Consider the following 19,384-nt stretch of genomic DNA (forward strand, 5'->3'; position numbering starts at 1 on the left):
ATCTATCGCATTATGACAACGCTCAAAAGATCTAGATACCAATTATTTCCCATATTATCAATATCATTAATAAATTATATCAATATAATGAATTACTATAATTAATAATGCAACGAAACCATGGTCGGTCTCAATAAATTACCACGTGGAAATAGCAAAGTTATTATTTCTTCTATTCCTACTTCTTTCCCATATTCTCCGAAGTATGCTTCGCCCCCGACTCACCTAAAATAGAGTTTACTCTCGTCGGGATATCTGTCGACAAAGCCGACATATTGGGCATGGAGACTGCCTCCGGGCATAATCGCCTCGGTGGTGTAGTGGGTTTAATGCAACGACTTAGAGGTTCCTCGGATCAAGTCCCAGTGACGGATGATTTGATACTGCACACACTCTGTGGAAATTTTCCTGATCTAGAAACTGCGCAGAAACTATGACAAGGTCCAGAGGATGTTGCATGGTTATTGAATTCTTGCGCGCTTATTTATTTGTTGAAATTCAACTCCTGTATTGCATAACCATTTAGGCAGTTGACTGTTGAGTGAATTTTGACTACCTTTTTCCGCGTCGTCCCTACCAGCTTAAAGGCCCCTAACAATAGCTGCATGTGCGATGTGTCACGGCGTACCCTTCTTCCTCGTACGAGGGAAAACTCCTAGAGTTCCTCAAAGCAGAATGAAAGAATATTTGTAGCCACTTTGAAACCTCCAAGAAATCGTTTGTCGGTTTTCAAATAGTAATGCAATGCTTTGCTCAATATTCTATGCCCAACTAGAGTTTCCCTAGGATTGCATTGGGAAAACTTAATAAACTGAAATCGAAAAGAAGTTCGAAGCCGAATTGATTTATGAATTTATTGAAATTCCGTGCTTGCTCAATGTATAGGCTTCAAGAGAAGGCAAAGATTAAACAAAATTTGGTGGCGCTGCTCGTATGAAATTAAGAAGCATATTTAAAGGCAATTAAAATAGGAATTCTTGCGTGTGAAACCGGTTTTTTAGTTGGCTAAGTAACCATCATCGAGGAGAAAATGGTGCCCTAACTTGAACGAGAATTTGGTAACATTGGCGATAGATATTTCATCTCTCTATGGAATACTATCCCCGTTGACTTAGGCATAAATTAAATAGGGGAAAATAAAATAGGGGAGGATACGACCAACAAACCAATGGAAGAGAGTTGGAAAACCATTTGAAGTGGTCTGCAGGAGGCAGCTGAGGAAGTTCTTGGTAAAAGAAGAGTCGTTATGAGAAAACCATGGATCACGCAGGAAGTATTAGATCTCATTGAAGAAAGAAGAAAATACAAGGCTGCAAAAACAGAGGAAGGACAGAATCGTTACAAGAGGATAAGGAACGAAATATATCGTAAAGCGCGGAAGGCTAGAGAAACGTGGATGAAAAGCATTTGCGAAGACGTGCAAAACGATCTTAAACATGGAAAAGTAGAGGCCGCTTATAGGATTATGAGGAACCACTTTAAGGAAAGGGGCGTAAGATGTAATACCCTAAGGGACAAAAACGGAGAACTATTGATTGAAAACGAAGAAAAAGGGAAGAGATGGAAGGAATATCTGGATGATTTGTACAAAGGAAGTCGCCTCAGAACGAATGCTATCGAAAACGAGAGGGAAGTGGATACCGATGACATGGGAGCCCCAATTTTAAGATCGGAATTTGATACGGCTGTAAGAGACCTCAGGATAAATAAAGCATCTGGCATTGATGACATTCCTGCAGAGCTAATTAAAAAATTCAGGAGAGAAGACGTTGAACCAGCTATACAAAATCATTAGTGAAATGTATACGACAGGTGAGATACCAAAGGATTTCGAGAGGAACATTATAATCCCTATTCCTAAGAAGAAAAGAGCGGAGAAGTGCGAACATTTTAGGACCATAAGCCTTACTTCACATGAATCAAAGATACTGACAAGGATCATCTATAGAAGAATAGAACGAAAAGCAGAAGAGTACTTGGATGAGGACCAATTTGGATTCAGAAAAAACAAAGGCACAAGGAAGCAATATTGGCCCTAAGACTGCTCATAGAGAAGAAAATGGAAAAGAACAAGCCAACATTCGTAGCGTTTGTGGACTTAGAGAAAGCATTTGACAACGTGGATTGGAGCACAATGCTTGGAATTCTAAAGGAAATTGGGGTTCTTTATAATGACAGAAGAATCATCCACAGTTTATACAAAAACCAAGTAGAAGTGATAAAATCAGGGCCCAGCTGTGAAGAAGCAAGAATTAAGAAAGGAGTGCGACACGGCTGTACATTGTCACCCGTAATTTTCAACGTTTACATTGAAAAAGCCATTAAGGAAATCAAAGAAAAGACATTGGGAGTGAATATCCATGGAGAAAAAATAAGCATGCTAAGATTTGCCGATGACATAGCCGTTATAGCAGAAACTGAGAAGGATTTGAAAAATATTCTGGTTAATATGGGTAGGGTAATGAGTAGATATCAACTGAAAATAAGCACGAAGAAAACCAAGATCTTAGTATTCAGCAGAGGAGAAGAAGTCAAGACCAACATTAAAATAGGGAGGCAAAAACTGATAGAGGTGGATGAATTCTGTTATTTGGGAAGCAAGATAACTAATGACGGGAGAAGCAAGAAAGAAATTATCAGCAGAATAGCCCAGGCGAAGAGAGCATTCCACCAAAAGAGAGACCTGCTTACAGCGGGAAACTTAAATATGGATGTAAAGAAACAATTTATAAGAACCTACATCTGGAGTATGCTCCTCTACGGAAGTGAGGCATGGACAATGACCGCAGCGGAGAAAGCAAGGATAGAGGCCTTTGAAATGTGGTGCTACAGAAGAATGATGAAAATCAAATGGATCGACCGAGTTAGTAACGAGGAAGTCCTAAGAAGGGTAGGAGAGAAGAGAAGCCTCATGAAAACCTTAATAAGAAGACGGAACAACCTTATAGGCCACATCTTGAGACATGATGGCCTGATGAAGACAATCGTCGAAGGGCAAGTGGAAGGCAAGAATGGAAAAGGAAGACCTCGGACAAAATATATGGAACAAGCAAAGAGAGATGTAAAAGAGAGGAATTACGTAGGTGTGAAAAGATTAGCTGATAGGAGAACTGAGTGGAGAGCTGCGTCAAACCAATCCTAGGATTGTTGACCAGTGATGATGATGATGATGATGACTTATTTCACGCCAAAAGGCGCATCCTTTGTACTAATTTGTATCAACAAAACGTTCTGAGATAGTCAGAATTCATTTTCCTTTTAATTATATATTAAAGTGGACTTGTGACATAATTTTGGCTGAATGTGTTATTTTGCCGATACGTATGGTGCGATCGCTAATCTTCCCCTCAATGCCCATTCTCTCCCCCCCCCAATCCCCACTCCCCCTGCCACACACACTCAGAGCTGCTCACTCTCCGCGACTCACTCTCTCTTCGGCGCTCATAGCGTGAGCACTCACTCTCTCCGACGGCGCACCGACAACACCTCCCAGCGGCAACGAGAGTTCCCTTCGACGGCGCGCAACGAGAGAGCGTCACCGCTGCCACCGCCCACTGCATCTCTCGCCCCAGGTGAGCTTGATTCCTGCTTTTGAGGGGTTGGTTTGCTGTGTCCGAGGGAACTGTATCCCGTACGAAGTTTGTTTCCACTCCCATTTCCATCAGTTTTCATGGATTCCCGCGACGCGACGATGACTGAGGAGCGATCCACTCTTTTCCAATGCTATGCAATCGCAAGCAATGTAATTGCAAAGTTATGAATGTGATAGATCACATCCTCTTGGATTTAAATGTCTGTTAACATCCCCTTCTTCATCCAAAGTGAAATTCGGATCGCTGGTGCGCACTTTGTGTCGACTTTTGCAAAGGCATTTCAATCGGTGGAGGGTGACAAAGGTGGTGATGATGGTGGGGGTGATGATGGAGGGTGACAAAGAGGGTTATGATGTTTTTTGGGTGTGCCCAGACTTCTTACTTGGTTATTTACCCAACGTTTCGTGGGCGCTTCTGGTCTCTCTTTATGAGGGAATAAGGGTAATTTTCCATGGAGGGTATGTATCAGGAGGGGATGAGGTAGAAGAGGGAGGGGATGGAGGCGTTGTCATATCATTTTTGAGTAACTTCAGAGCTGGATCCATCGTGTGGCTGATTTTTAAGCCTCAGTCCCAATTGAGGTTCTGACCGCATTTCTTAATTTCCAAAAACTCTCGGATTAGCCATAGCTTCGAGTTTTTCACCTTTGCAATTACTTTGGTTTTCTGAACGTCACTCGCGTGTTCTGAGGTTGCATGGTCCGCCGACGCTGACTTCAATGGTTGCCAAAGGCAACGCTCTTGCTCTTCTATTCTGGTTTTCACGGAGTTTCGCATGCAATGCATTCCTTAGAACAATATTGGCAGCATCTCGTACACTCCTACTACTTGGACCGTTGTTGTGTCCGTCACACTCCTCAGGCAATTTTTTAGTTCTATCATTGGCTTAAATAGAGTCTTCATATCATATATACGGAGAATATTTCACGCTGTTCTACCCGACGGAAGGACGACTTTCTTGGATGAAGGACTGTCTTCGTCCAGAGATCCAATTCCTTCTTTCGAGGCATATTCATCCGTCTTTGTGATTTTATATTTAGAGTCCGACTAGAGAACCCTCCTTCGCTGTGATTTACATGGCTATCATGTTTATATCATCAGGCCCTCGGACACCCAAAACGAAAACCCTAAAGTAAGCGCGAGCGAGGGACTGGCCCCCTACTCGTAAAATCACGGACCGAATGCATTCTTTGGGAGCCCTTTGCCTCTCTATTAGTGATTTAGTAAATTGCTACCGTCCTAAGGCTCTATTTTCGACCTTTCAACAGCGTAGCTTATTCGATAGATATAGTTACTGTCCGAAATGCAGCACTATTACCAATGGAAATTTATCATTGCTCGAAATATCATCGATATAACGTATTCTTGGTGGCATGACGTCTTCCGGAAAATTTTTTTGTAGACCCTGTTCTCCCATTTGATGATAAACTTAACGAGGCCAATTCAAACCAAGTAAACGTTCTAAAATGCTGCCTTTCTCTGATTTTAATTGCAATCCCAATTCTCTGATCCCATCCTGCATTTGATTCCAGATCTCCAGTCAATAGATCCTATTTTCTGACCTGCAAACGAAATAACGTTACCAGAATATTTAGTTATCCTCCGAATTTTTGCCCCAAATATCACCAATGTCAAGCGTGAATGAATCACGTGTTGCTCCCTCGATTTCTGCCCTCACACATACGACTGATACTATGGCAGACTAAGTAGCTCTAGGATTTGCCGGGAAGTGTTCAGCGTACGCTCCTTTTTTTGTGCTTCTTAATGCTATGCCTCATTGGGAGTATTGAAAAAATAATATCAATTTTCACGGACTTTTTACTATGTGATAATTAAATATGCTCCTTTAACGGTGATCAAATGCTTGTAAAAAAAACGACATCTTACCCTGCTATACGTCACTATGAGCAAGAATGACAGTGCCTCGAATTGTAAGAAATTTTATACTTCCGTAAAGACGCGATTTTTCTATCTTTTGGTCATGTAGTTAAAGATGTTATCTTAAATAATCATAATCAATAATTTTTTGGGAAAAAAATGAGTCAAGGTAAATGAAGTGCTTGAGGCGTCATTTGCAGCCTTGAGTGAATGGGAAATTCGTAATATAAGCACATGACCACTAACAACCTCTGCTGCAGTATATTCTACTCTGTTGATCGCATTCTCTCGAAAGTATATCTTGGGCTGCATAAAATGCATGCATAACAGTAATATTTGCGGTAACATTATGGAGTGGGTATCCTCGAGTCCCAGTTTGCAGGGAATCCATTGGAAAGGGCCTCTCAAGTTGTATATGGAATAATGAATTCTCTTTTCTTAACTATACGAGCCACGAGATCTGCTGTGAAATGTTCCATTTGGATGATCTCTTTTGGTATTTCTCCCCGCTACTTTAAAGCGAGCATTTGCAGCGCAATCGGCATGAGCGGCGAGGGGGGAGCCCCGATTCTCTAAGGATTTCTCAGCGAACCCCACATCGGAATACGCACCCCATGGGAGAGCTATTGCACGCTTAGCCAACCTCCCTAATAATGTTCTTTGCTGGCCGTGGTCATTTTTACATTTTTCTTAAATATCTTTCGATGAAAATTCCAATCGGAAAAGGAAAGTGGAGTGTTTGAATTTGCTTGAAAATACCTGTGTAAGGAAGTCAATTTCTCTTAGGCGAATTCGTTACACCAATATGAGTGAATAGGCGAATTCCAACATGAGTGGCCTGTCATCATTTTTCAAGGACTGATGCAATAACATTGCTCGTCGAACGGCTCAGAAAGCTGCCTGTTTTGGCTTTAATTTTTTTATTCACTTTGACGTACGTTATCATGAATTATCGTTATCATGAGAACAAGAATTCGTATTATTAATGAACAAGAAATGAGATGAATTATTCTTTTACTTGAAGAAAAATATTAAATGCTAATCCCCTGGATTAATAATGTCCTCATCTAAGCCTGTGTTAAACATATTACTCATATGTTTATTTTGACCAGGGATTCGATTAGCAAGGCAGTTTTGCCTCTAAATTAAGTTTGTTCCGTAACAAATCAAATGCCGGTGTCTTTAGCTCAAGGTAACATTTCTTGGTTAACCATCTGGCTCAGTAGTCGCTGCTAATTCTTGTCATTGTGCTGTCACTATAAAAATATGCCGTCAGGAAGAAGATTGGAAAGTTATTATTACCATGAAGCAACTTTTTACTGATCTCATCTATTTCCATTTTTGTAAATTTTTACTGATATTTATTTTCTTCTCCTGACATCGCAAAACTTTTCCCTTGCACATATTTGTTGGTTGCTTTAATACATATTTTTAGCATTGAGTGTTTTAAAATAAGAGCGTATATTATTATGACGTATTATTGTTGTTAAGGTGTCAAATATGGAGTCTTTTTAGAGCATAACTACTTGCATACGTCAATTGTGAAGTGGTTACGATCTCTCTCCTTAAATTCGTGTAATGCTAAATAAGTAAATTGTATGAATTGATGTAGCATTGCTCAAGGTGAAATTTGGGATTTCCTTAAAGTAACCGGCATAGTAATTAAAATCTTGAGTAAGAATTTTGCTGATGAATTTTGGGCCAGCCTTGTTGAATTTGCGAAACGGCCCGCCAAAGCCATTCACTCACACCAAGGACTGCCTCCTCTTCGATTCGAGTGGTTCGCTCACAGTGTAGGTACAACAAACCGTTGAGCCCTCGTATTTCGGTCACTGCTCACATCATTGAAGTATGTCACTATAAGAAATGGAGATTTCTGAACATAATGTTTTCGAATTTTCAAAAAATGGGGGAAGACCTTTTCGGCAAAATGAAGATTCTATGAGGTAGAGGGAAAGTTTTGGCGGAAAGTTTTTACAGTGATAGCATTTAATTAGCATCAATAACTAATACTTGAGTGTAATTTAATGATCTAACGGATATGTGTACAGGTATTGTATTCATTTAATTGACTCTCATATAAATCCTGACGAGCCAACTTTTCTGATTCTGTGAAAATTGAAGCCAATTTCGTGAAACCCTTTCGTTATCATTGTCGTGTTTGTTGCTATTTAGATTTCATATTATTACAACGGATTTGAAAAATTATTTTTATGCTTTTCAAGTTTTTATTGCAACCTACTACAAGTGCCTAGAGCATAAGTATTTTTTGCATCCGTTTCATAAAATTGTAATGATAACAGTATAAAACTGCAATTTTTCCACATTTCTTTAAATTCTCGTCGACATATTCCCGCCAGCCATGACGGAATCAGTCTTGCATTTTTTTTCATTGAGGGAACATGTTTTGTTTCGAAACAGCTTCAACTGAGGTGTTTCTTTCTGTTTAAATTGAACGATTCATACTATTCCCCTCATCTATTTTTATTTTCTTGTTGTAGTAAGAAAGGCTGAAACTCTTTGACCTTCTAATCAGGATTATTTGACTGACGATACAAATTCCAAAGTTCGACAGGGGGTTAAGTAGTTTGGATGATTTTGGAACCAGTAGATCTATCAAAGGAAATGTCAATTCGAGCAAAACTCCGGATGCGCACGAAACTAAAAGCGAAGTCCAGCGTTGAAACCCTCGGCTCCAATGTTATTAGCAATAATATAAAATGCTTATAAATGTAATAACCATAAAAATATTTATGAAAGACCCAAATATTCCTCCAAATCATATGGTTCATAAGCATCCTTAACACCTGGAATTTCCAGTAAATTTGAGATCCGCAAAAATTCAGAGAAATGTCAGTAAAAAAACTGAAACAGTCATTAAAAGTTTTTCGTCATCCCTTATACGCTTTAATTCCAGCCCTAAACATTCGTCGTAGTTTTTTCAATTGATAATTGTTGTGGAGCTTCTAAATCTGAGGAGTACTTTTTATGATAAACATATTTCACATTATTTCCTATTTTTGCAGTCGATGCTGCTTTTTTCAGTGAAATTTCTCCAAATAAGTCAATTGCTTGGTGTCGGGAAACACTTAATCTTCAATCGGTCTCAGTACTATAACAGCCCTACACACTCCCTCATTATTTTCTGATATGGAGTCCTTGGTGTGAAGTGATAAAAGTATACCCGTGAAAAGTTCTGATAGTGTCATTGAAAAATGAGGAGGTGCCAGTGAATGTTGAATCTTGCACAGTGCGAACCCTGCATCAACTTCAGCCGACTAGATGCTCATTCCCTGGACATTCGGTGCCGTCGCATTCAGGCCCAATGCCAATGCAAACCAAGTGACTTAAGTTTGCACAAAGCAAGAAAAAGTCAGTACAAACATTAGTGACACAATTCCGATTGAGCTTTCCACCCGTTTCTGTGGTGGACATTGCTTTTAACTGCATAAATCGACAGTGGACTAAATTTTAAGTAAAAAACGTAGCATAAAGCTTTCTGATAAGTTGATTCTTTTCAAGTTAACTACATTTGAAAACAGCATTTTTATGAAAAAAAAACTACGTTCCCGAACAGTATTTCACGAACAACTGAAAAACTACGTCCATCATCAAAGAAGGTGCTAGATACATAATTTATCTCATTTAACTAAAAAGAGAGCCATTTTGTAAGGAACGATCTAAGTGGAATGCAAGTAGAGAGGTTGGTCGCAGGGAAATTTTTGTTGAGGAATACTCGAATTGATGAATTCGACGTTCAATAATTGAAAAATGTTTGGCTTCACAAAAATAATGACCGCAATTATTTTTGTAGCGTTTGAATAAGACTATCAAATGAGCACAACTAAAAGTTAATTGAATATAAATTGAAGTGGTAACCACCGCGAGGGTGGAAGCTTCAATCAGCTCTGTCAGCAATGTTTATTAACTTATCCTGCAGCTATCTACAAAATTTTATATTAATTGGTTTAGTTATCAAGAATTTGCAGTTTGTTCACTCTTTGTGTACACAAAAGTTCATTTTTATTGAGAGATTAATTTCGGAATTCAAACCATAGTTTGTACATTTTCGAGAATGGTAGGCGAGAAGTGTTTCGATGACTTGGTGTAGATGAAGGGACAGCGGATGCGGACCCAGGGCACGCCCTCAGAAGAGTACAGCGCACCAGGGCCGGCCAAGCTTCCACGGCCAGTCATCCTCGGGAGGGTGCAGAGCGAAAGGAATGCAGCGCTAGGGAGCACGCCGACGACGGTGAGGATAGGGGTGGAGGAGAGGAAGGAATGGCATAGGGAAGTGAGCGATATCAAGGCGGCCTGGGCGAAACCACCAGCGAAACCATCACTTAATACATTTACGATTTTTCTATGGAGACAGAAAATCTTTCAATTCTTCCGTGGAATAGGTAGCAGAAGAAATGAAAATCATTCTTTAAGGGCAGGTCGAGGGGTGGATCGGCCACGGATGAGAAAATGCAAAGAAGAATTATTCAGGAGTGAGAAGATTAGGCGATAGGGGAGAGGTGTGTCAGACCAACCTTAGGATTGATGACGTATGATGACTAACTATTGTTAGATACAATTAGTAATTTGTTTTATTAGTATTTTGGGGGAAAATTTATACTTTTAATGGTAGAATGAAAAAATCACTTTGGCATTGTCGGCTGTTAAAAATCACGGTTGAATTACATTGATGACGCGCCTTAGCCGTTAAGTCGTGGACACTGAGATTTTCAAATCCATCCGTTAAGTTTTTTGTGCCGTACCGACACATTCTCGGAGAAAGGCCGTTGGTGGATGAAAGGGAATTTTCTTCACTTTTTTATCCTCTACTCATTCACTATCGGTGCGAAAGTGTTTCGGTTCAACTCCTTGGATGCACGTCCCTCGTTTGCGTTTTTTTCCTGGACGCCGCTCGGCAGCCCGTCATATTCTCTCTCACCTGAACTCCCATTATAGTGCCCGATCGAGTATTCTCTTAGCCTCTATTACGTTGAATACTAGCGTAATTTTATTGCTTCAAGCTAGAAGAGAAATTTTGAATGTATTTATTTGATTTTATTCATTCTGAAGGCTATTAAATTTTCGGCCTACCTTCAATTTCCAGATTAAGGGAAATCATTGGCTACCAGAATCGGAAAATGCAATAAACAGTAAAAACGAGACCCGTGAAAAAATTTAACCACAGGACTTAACTCAGCATTCCTTTTTCTGCGCAATTGTACGAAATTTTAACCAATACCTGATTGTGAGTAATATCAAAATTATTTTTTAAAAATCGTTTGGTTAATTCGATTCTTTTCTTACGTTGACTTTAAAAATTAAAAATGATGCAGTGAAAACGGACCCAAAAATTGTTTTTTCCAAAATTCCTTTCTCAATCCGCCATTACATAACGCAAGAAACATAACCCGAAAATTTCATGGCTGTGTCTTCAGCAGTTAGGAGGATGCCTTAATGAGTAAATGCATCAGGCAGTGAGTTCCGAAATTTCTTTCTTTATTTCTTTCTTTCTAAGCATTGATTTAATGATTTGGAGTAAAAAATTACCCTTGGTGCTTTCCCTTGTGCTACAACCTTATCGTGGTGTAAAGGATTGCGCGTCCTATGACTCCTAGAGCTGCACTGGCGGCATTAATTCTACATTATTTCCGGTAGGGCCACCCATGCCAGATAGGTCGAAGGGTAGGAGCCAGACGAAAGGTAGTCCACGTGATGGTGTCACGAAAAAGAACACTTTAGGAATGGAAGTAGGAAACCCTACCAACTACCTCTTCCCTGAAAACATGGAGAACGACCAAATGAGCCTCGGAATCTCATCGACCGGGACCCGTCCGCGAAGGGCGGGTGTCAGTCACGGCAGCGAGGTCGGTAAGGTCCTCGGGGTCGTCAACACGCAAACTCCTTGCAGAGACTTATCATCATCACCAGCAGCAGCAGCAATGAAGAAAGAAGAAAAGAAGATCAAGAAGATGGAGAAGAAGAAGTTGGCTATAAATTTAGGGACGTGGAATGTAAGGACTATGATGAGGGCGGGGAAGTAAGAATATATCAAAAGGGAAATGTATAAAGGGAGGATAGATAACTTAGGATTATGCGAGGTGAGGTGGAGGGATGAGGGGGACTATTGGAGTGATTGGTATAGGGTTATATATAGTGGTGGGAAGGAAAGCCAGCGAGGGGTGGCTTTAGTATTAAACGGGAAGATGGGTAAGCGGGTGGTAGGTATATACCAGGTAAGCGATAAGATTCTGGTGGTAGAAATTGAGGCGCGGGCCACCAACCTTGTGGTGGTCCAAGTTTACATGCCCACTAGCAATCATAGGGAGGAAGAAGTAGATGAGGTGTATGAACAGCTCGAGAAAATAACTAGAGACACACCGGGCAAGAAAAATCTGGTAGTGATGGAGGACTGGAACGCCTCAGTCGAGGAAGAGAGGGATGGACACGAAATAGGAGAATTTGGACTAGGGATACGGAAAGACAGGGGAGAGAAAGCAGCAGAATTTTGTAGGAAAAATAAATTATCCGTTACAAACACGTGGTTCAATCATCATAAATGGCGATTGTACTCATGGAAAAGTCCAGGGAATGTGGGGAGATAACATATAGACTACATTATGGTAAGACAGAGGTTTAGGAATAGTGTGAAAAACTCGCGCAGCTTCCCAGCAGCGGATGCGGATTCAGACCACAATCTAGTATTCATGAAATGCAACATAAGTTTCAAAAGACTTATGGAAGTTAGGAAGGTGAAGAAATGGAACGTAGAAGCCCTGAAGGGGAGTATGAGGAGAGAATATCAGGAACTAGTGGACATAAGTATTCGGGAGATTGAAAGTACTAAGACTGTAGAGGAAAGATGGAATAATATTAAAACGGGAATAGTCAAAGCGGCGGAGAAGTCAATTGGTTACGTTGACAGTAGAAGGATAAAGAAGCCGTGGATAACGGAGAACATGATAAGGGAAATGGAGGATAGGAGGAAGTGGAAGAACGTGGACACAGAACAGGGCAAAAGAAAGTATAGAAAACTTAATAATAAATTACGACGTGAAACTAAGAGGGCAAGGGAGGCTTGGTGGAAAAGGCAGTGTGAGGAAATGGAAAAGTTCTAGAAGGATGGAGAATTAAGCACGTTGTGCGCCGAAGTTAAGTCGCTATCGGGTGGCAAAAGAGGACAAGTCATGTCTAAAATTAAGGCTAAAAATGGGAGGGTGCTAACGGAGAGAGAAGAGGTACAGGGTAGGTGGCAGGAATACGTGGAGGACCTTAATGACGGAAGGAACAGACCAGAGAGATTGAGTCGAGAGGAGGAAAGTGCAGTGTGGAGGGTTAATCTTGGGCTGGGGATTTTAGATTCGGAAATAGAGAGCGCACTTCGTGATATGAAGACTAGGAAAGCAGTAGGCATGGAAAATATCACGTGTGAGCCTCTGAGGAATCTAGGGAAGGAAAGTAAGAAAAGATTTCTCAAACTAGTACGCAGAATCCATGAGGAGTGATGTTGGCCGGAGGTTGGATTTCGGGAAGACGGTTTTAATTCCGCTTCCAAAAAAGAAGAAAGCTGTGGAATGCGGAGATTACAGGACTATCAGCCTAACATCGCATACGGCGAAAGTGGTACTAAGGATATTGAACAGACGAATGGAGGCGAGGACAAACGAGTATTTGGGCGAAGATCAGTTTGGTTTTAGAAAAGGGAAGTCAACTCGTGATACAATTGCAATAATGAGGTCCCAAGTCGAGAGAAACCTAGAATATGACCAGGATGTATATGCCTGTTTCGTGGATTTTGAAAAAGCGTTTGACAGGGTGAACTGGGTAATGTTAATGGATATCCTCAAGAAAAGAGGTGTAGATTGGAGGGATATACGACTAATTCGTAATCTATATATTGCTCAGACTGCGCAAGTGAGGGTAGCGGACGGAGAATCTGGATGGGCAAACATTGGTCGCGGAGTGAGACAAGGTTGTCCTTCATGTCCCCTGCTTTTTAACATATACCCTGAGGAGATGGTTAAGGAAGCGTGGGACGAGTTGAAAGTTGGAGTGAAAGTGGGAGGAATGATGTTCAAATCGGTGAGGTTCGCGGATGATCAGGCGTTGATTAGCCAGTCAGCGAGAGGACTGCAGGCTCTAGTGGATGCGTTATACGAGCGGTGCGAGGAGTATGGGATGAGGATTAATCACAAGAAGGCCAAGATTATTTTGCTTTGTAAAGCAATGCAAGCGATAAATGTGAGGCTAAAGATAAATGTATGCGAGGGAAAACTTGAGCAGATAGAGCAGTAGGTATGCAGGCATCTATTTGGGCGGCACATGAGGGGAAAACGGACACAGTAGCAAGGACATCAGGAAGCGAATGGCACTAGCCAAGGAGGCGTTCATGAACAGGAAGGATATTCTGAGAGGATCGTTATGTAAGAGTTTAAAGAAAAGGTTAGTGAAGAGTTTGATTTGGAGCGTAGCTCTCTACGGTGCGGAAACGTGGGCTCCAAGGAAGGAGGACGAGAGAAGATTGGGGGCATTCGAGATGTGGTTATGGAATAGAATGGAGAAGGCGAAACGGACGGAGAGGATTAGGAACGGCGAAGTGCTGGACATGGTGGGTGAGGAGAGGCAGCTTCTAGATGAGATACGAAGGAGACAGGAGGTATGGATAGAGCGAGTACTCAGCGGGGAAGGGGATGTTGATAATGTATTAGAGGGTAAAATGTTAGGGAAAACAGGTAGGGGAAGGAAAAGAATAGAATTTTTAGATAGATTGAAAGGGAGTAGGTAGTAGTGAATTGAAGAAGGCAGTGCTGGAAGGAAAGGGAGGATCCCAAATCACTTCTTCAGCACTCCTACCTTAATCGGTAGAATACTATAATAAAATAAATAACCCTAGTAATGTATACACTGAGCATTCCTCGCAGCCCCTTAAAGACTCATTGCAGAGTAATAAATCGTATCGGTGAAAGCCCTTGTTGGTGGTTGTTACTCACCTTCCTGAGGGGCTGACGTCATGCGGATCGCTTAGAACTCGTGTTGCAGGTGTGCGGAAGCTCTCTTCACCCCAGCGGAGTTTCGAAAGGTCATTTCTGTAGCTTCCTCTTCTCTCTCTCTCTCTCCCTTCGACAAAAAAGGGATTTCTCTGATTCCCAAACCTGACTCTATTCCGACTCTTCTTACTACGGTGATTTAGATCCCAGACTCAAGTTTATTTTGCACTACAGTTCGTATTTTATAAACTAACATTAACCCAGACCACTTTGGCTAGAGTATTTTTGGTTACGCTCAGTGAAAAAATTTTATCAGTGTAGTACATTTGCCTAACCTCTATTCATTCATGGTCTCCCACTGATGAAAAACTAGCATTGCTGGAGCATGATATCATTCGTGGATTATATTCATGTATGATATTTCTTCTCAAGAATGGTAGGGGACAGCGTGGACGTATCGGAACTTGGCCACTCAAATTGAGTAGAGAGACAACTAACTAATTATGAGTGGACTAGTGTGAGCGAGCGAGAATGAAGTGAACTCTCGTAACACCGACGTGACCACCGAGTCCTCATAAAGGTGGGATGGATACTTTAGATCATTTTGGCTCTAACAGTGAGAGCCAAAGGTAGAACGTCAAATTTTGGTCCTGTCGCCTGCGCCTTCGCAGAATAGCAACAAAAGTAATTAGCCCAATAGGAATAGCCCAAAGCTTACTTAAGAAGATAAATTTCCGTAAAATCTATTAGCAATGCTGTTCTCTCTTGCCGGGTTAGCTGCGTCCAAGTTGATTTCACATGACGCTTCGTAGCCCATATCTGAAATCAACTTCGACGCATCTAATCCGGAAACAATGGAGAGAACTGCATTACAGTACTGAGAAAACTTCAATGAGAAAGGTATTAGCAATGTCGCATTGCGTTTGAAGTATCTATTGTTCATTGGGAAGCGTGCTAATTCCCTACTGTCGTTTGATTTCTTTTTAGCTATCTCTGAGAAATGTTCAGTATATTTTGCAAGTTCCAGGGTGTATTTCAACATCACAGGTAAAAAACGCGGCATAAATGAGGACGCTTATAAAACTGTTGCGCCTGCTAATGTTTGATACGGCTTCAAATCTCAATAATATTTTGGGTGTCGCTGTATTGTTTGTAGAATAAATTGTATTCTATCGCAGGACTACTCCAGAATTTGATGATCAATAAATATTCTGAAAATATTAGTTGGGTATCGAAAGGTGGTCATGGGGATGTCAAAATATATACTTCATTGGCTCTTTCATAAAATATTTAGCCTGTTTGTAATTTAAAAACACCATCGACGAAAGTCATCTTAAGTTTTTATTACGGATCTCTGCACTAAGATCTCCTATCAGTAATCCTTTTTATAATTATGTATTTCTTTGCTTTATAGGTTGTTCTGTTTAACTTATTTCGGTTACTCCAATACCTTTCTTCCTGTCCATTTATTCTTTGACGTTTGACTTCATCAGGCCATGTCATGCTTCATGATTCGGCCGCTTAGGTCGTCCCAAATCGTTCGTAGGGCTTTTAGAAGACTCCGCCTCAACAAATTGGTATTTCAGACCCTCATCATTTGTGCAGTTAACTTAAAAACTATTTAATATGTTGCAGCAATCTTTTGCACTTGTATCTCGCTTCTGTTCTATTTGCGCCTAAACTCAGAGGCAATATAAACTCTCTGGGCGAGATTTAAATGAAAAACTTTGTAAATTTCACATGTGATTTTACTAACGACCGGTTTCGCCCCTGTGCGACATCATCGAGTTCAAGGTCCCTCCCCCCCCCCAGCTTCCCCGCCTTTGCTACCCCTGCTTACTCAATGTACATGCAAGGCCATACTCTCCCTGCATTTGAACCTGATGGTGTCGTATAGCGATGAAACTCGTCGTTAGTAAAATCACATTTGGAATTTACAAAGTTTTTATTTAAAATAACGCAATTTCACCGAGTCATGCCTCAAAGTATCAAATTTTCAATTGGCGAGGCCTACCTCTCCCCACGTTAAAACTCAACTTCAAACACATTCGTTGAGCCCTCTGTTGTAGAAATACCCAACCCAACTCTCATCTCACAACGGAAAAGTAGTTTTTCATTAAGCATTGTTTGAACTTTTTCTAACGGAGCCTCTTGTTTTTTTACGATGGAAAGCTATTTTGGCCCGTATCATTTGACAGTCTCTGCTACTCCTGCTTTCCACTCTGCTGACTGAGCCACTTTCAACGCATAAAATTCTCCATCTCTTCTAAAGTTTGATCTTTCAATTTAACAGGAGAAATACTCTCTGCTTGCGTTCTTCTTATTTCTATTCCCAATATGGTTTGTTTGGCTGCGCCCGTTCTTTTTTTTTAATTTTTGCCAATATGGGATCATATGGATTATTTCATCTTCTCGTAATCTCCGCTATACGCTAAAGGAACCATATTTATCAACGTTCAACTGCAGAAGCGTATAGTTTCTTTTCTATTTCAATTGTGAATTCCCCTTTTTATCCTATATCAAAGAAGTTAATCTTTGTACTTTATTAGTTTATATTCATGCATTTATTCTAGTCCTGAATTCGATGATAACCAAAAGAACTTGATATTTCTACGGATTGCTGGAGACTGAAGAGGGCTGTTAAAAAATAAGAAGGCTACTTGAATTTCGCGCGCCCAGTTATTGCCACCCAAATTTTCTGGGTGCCAACATGTTCGTAAAGGTCCTCTAATTACATTGCAGTTTTATTACTTCAACTATCATAAACAGTTGCTTAGGTATAGGTTTGTTGTGAAGGGTGCTTTTTTGTTTGGTGGATTTCAACATGAGTGACTGGTAAGACCAAACAGGTTCTGTGACTTTTTCTGTAAAACTTGAAAAATCGTCTAACAAAAGTTTTAATATGCTCAAGAGAATTGCGGTGACGGCGCTTTGATTCATTACGTCAGTATGTGCAGTGTTTGAACAGCCCACCTCGTCTAGATACTGTCAAACGAAGTAGGTGGAACTCTGACTCGCTGCAGACTGGCAAATAGCCCCCGCCCCCAATCCATCCATCCATCCACCTTGACTCCGAAATGCTTTTCGAAGCGGTCCGCGCGCCCGGCGGCTCTCGATTGTTGACCGACTTTGATTTGGATTGCGGTGGCGGTGTGTGTTTCGGTCGCCATGGGTGATGATGATGACGCAAGGGCGGTGAGGCACACCGTGGTCGGAGGAATGCTGAAAGGCAGAGAAAAAAAGGCGGCCGCGGAGGAAAGCCCGTCCATTTCATCCATCCACCTTGCGTGGAGATTTAAGAAGCGGTGAAGTAGTCTGGCTGACGTAAAAATTGATTGGTTCCACCCAAAATAAATGTGACCGAAAAAAATCACGGCCTTTCATTCAGTAGCGGAGGAACATTTATAGAATCAAATGCTGCGAACCGTGATTTTCTCAGAAAATCTATGTCTTCGTTGACTTGACAGTGTATTAGGTGACGATCTCTATCAAAGTTTAAGCTATGCGGTATATGTAATAAAAACTTTACGGATTTAATTCATGCTCTCCGTGGGGTAATTCCACCACATACTTCCCTGTCGTGCAGGCTTTGAACAGAAATATCAAAAGCCTTTTTCCGATTCTTTCTAACAATGTCACTACTGGAAAAATCTTCTCAAGCTGTCCATCCTTGGCCTTCCGTCGGCCACCAAATCTGTCTTCCATTCTCAAAAGGACTAAACCACTCTCAAAGTTCACCACCCGAACTAGCTCTTTACCTATCCCTTGCCAACGACCCCGGTGCAAAACGTGTGCGATCCTCATTGCCCAGTCACTTCCTAACAAATTTCTTACTTTTCCGCTTCCTTCCACTCCGTCCCCCACCTGAAATGCTAGTAATTAATTTAGTGCAATTCCTGCCCCGCCTTCTACATTGGTTTAACCACCACCTCACTCAATCTCCGGATTAACAACCATTGAGCTTCTTGCTAACCTACTTCCCAATCTGCTTCGCTTCCTGCCTCTAGCCACGCCTTTTCCCACAATTTAGAATTTGATGACTATTTCCACATAGGAATCCCTCCCACCCTCCGCCTCACCGTTAGAATTGAAAACTTTAGAACAATCATGCATATGGCTACACCAAGCTACACCCGCCTTGTCTTAACAGGGCCCACTAATCCTTATAGCCCTCTCCTCTTTCCCATTCCCCACCCTCTTCCTACCACCTTTTTATCCTAATCTCGTCATCCCCTGGTCAGCTCAGCCTCTGTCGCCAAAACCCAACGGACGCGGTGAAAACCCGAAGAGAATGCGGAGATCACATTTCTTATTATGCCACACCATGTTCATGTTTTGTAGACTTTGTGCAATTTTTTAACATATTGAAGTATTTAACCAAGCTTGGCTTCCCTCCTCACGTTTAAAATTCGTGATGATCATTTTTGAATGCCCCTAATGCAGATGCGCGCAATTACATCTACGATTTCATATCTGCTCGATCATTAGCCTAAAAAGAGAAATACCTCGGACAACGAAAACTTAATGTCACGCGGGTAGTTTGAAGGTGGAGCAGTGGAGATGATGGAATTGTCAGGAAAGTAAAATAAAACATCTAATTAATTATAAAGTCCGCATTCGGAAAGCAACCTCAAGTATTAAGGACTCCAGGTTGTGTGCAGTGTGTGTTCTTCAAATTGGATCGAAACGCACTGCACGGGTGCAATTTCTTCTCTTCAAGTATCATTTGAGTGATTTTACCATATCGCCCATATCCGGCCTTGATGACTTTATATCGCTGCACGCTAATTATTTTTGTGTAGTTTTATTAGTTCGCAATTCCAAGAAATATATTTATAATAAGAAGTCAGTTCCCATATTATACTTCATATTATATTACAATTAAAGGATATGAGAGGAATACAGGTACCCTAGACGATAACGGTTACAA

General features: G+C 41.0%; 1 protein-coding gene across 1 annotated transcript in view; it reads left to right on the top strand.

The window, feature by feature from the left end:
- The first annotated feature begins 3,431 nt into the window (after positions 1-3,431).
- Positions 3,432-19,384, top strand: part of LOC124162621 — a 140,873-nt gene continuing 124,920 nt past the window's right edge. The window contains exon 1 of the mRNA XM_046539208.1: positions 3,432-3,572. The gene's annotated coding sequence lies outside the window, so the exon portion shown is untranslated. The remainder of the gene's footprint in view (positions 3,573-19,384) is intronic.

Source organism: Ischnura elegans, chromosome 7 (assembly GCF_921293095.1).
Source record: "Ischnura elegans chromosome 7, ioIscEleg1.1, whole genome shotgun sequence".
NCBI lineage: Eukaryota > Metazoa > Arthropoda > Insecta > Odonata > Coenagrionidae > Ischnura > Ischnura elegans.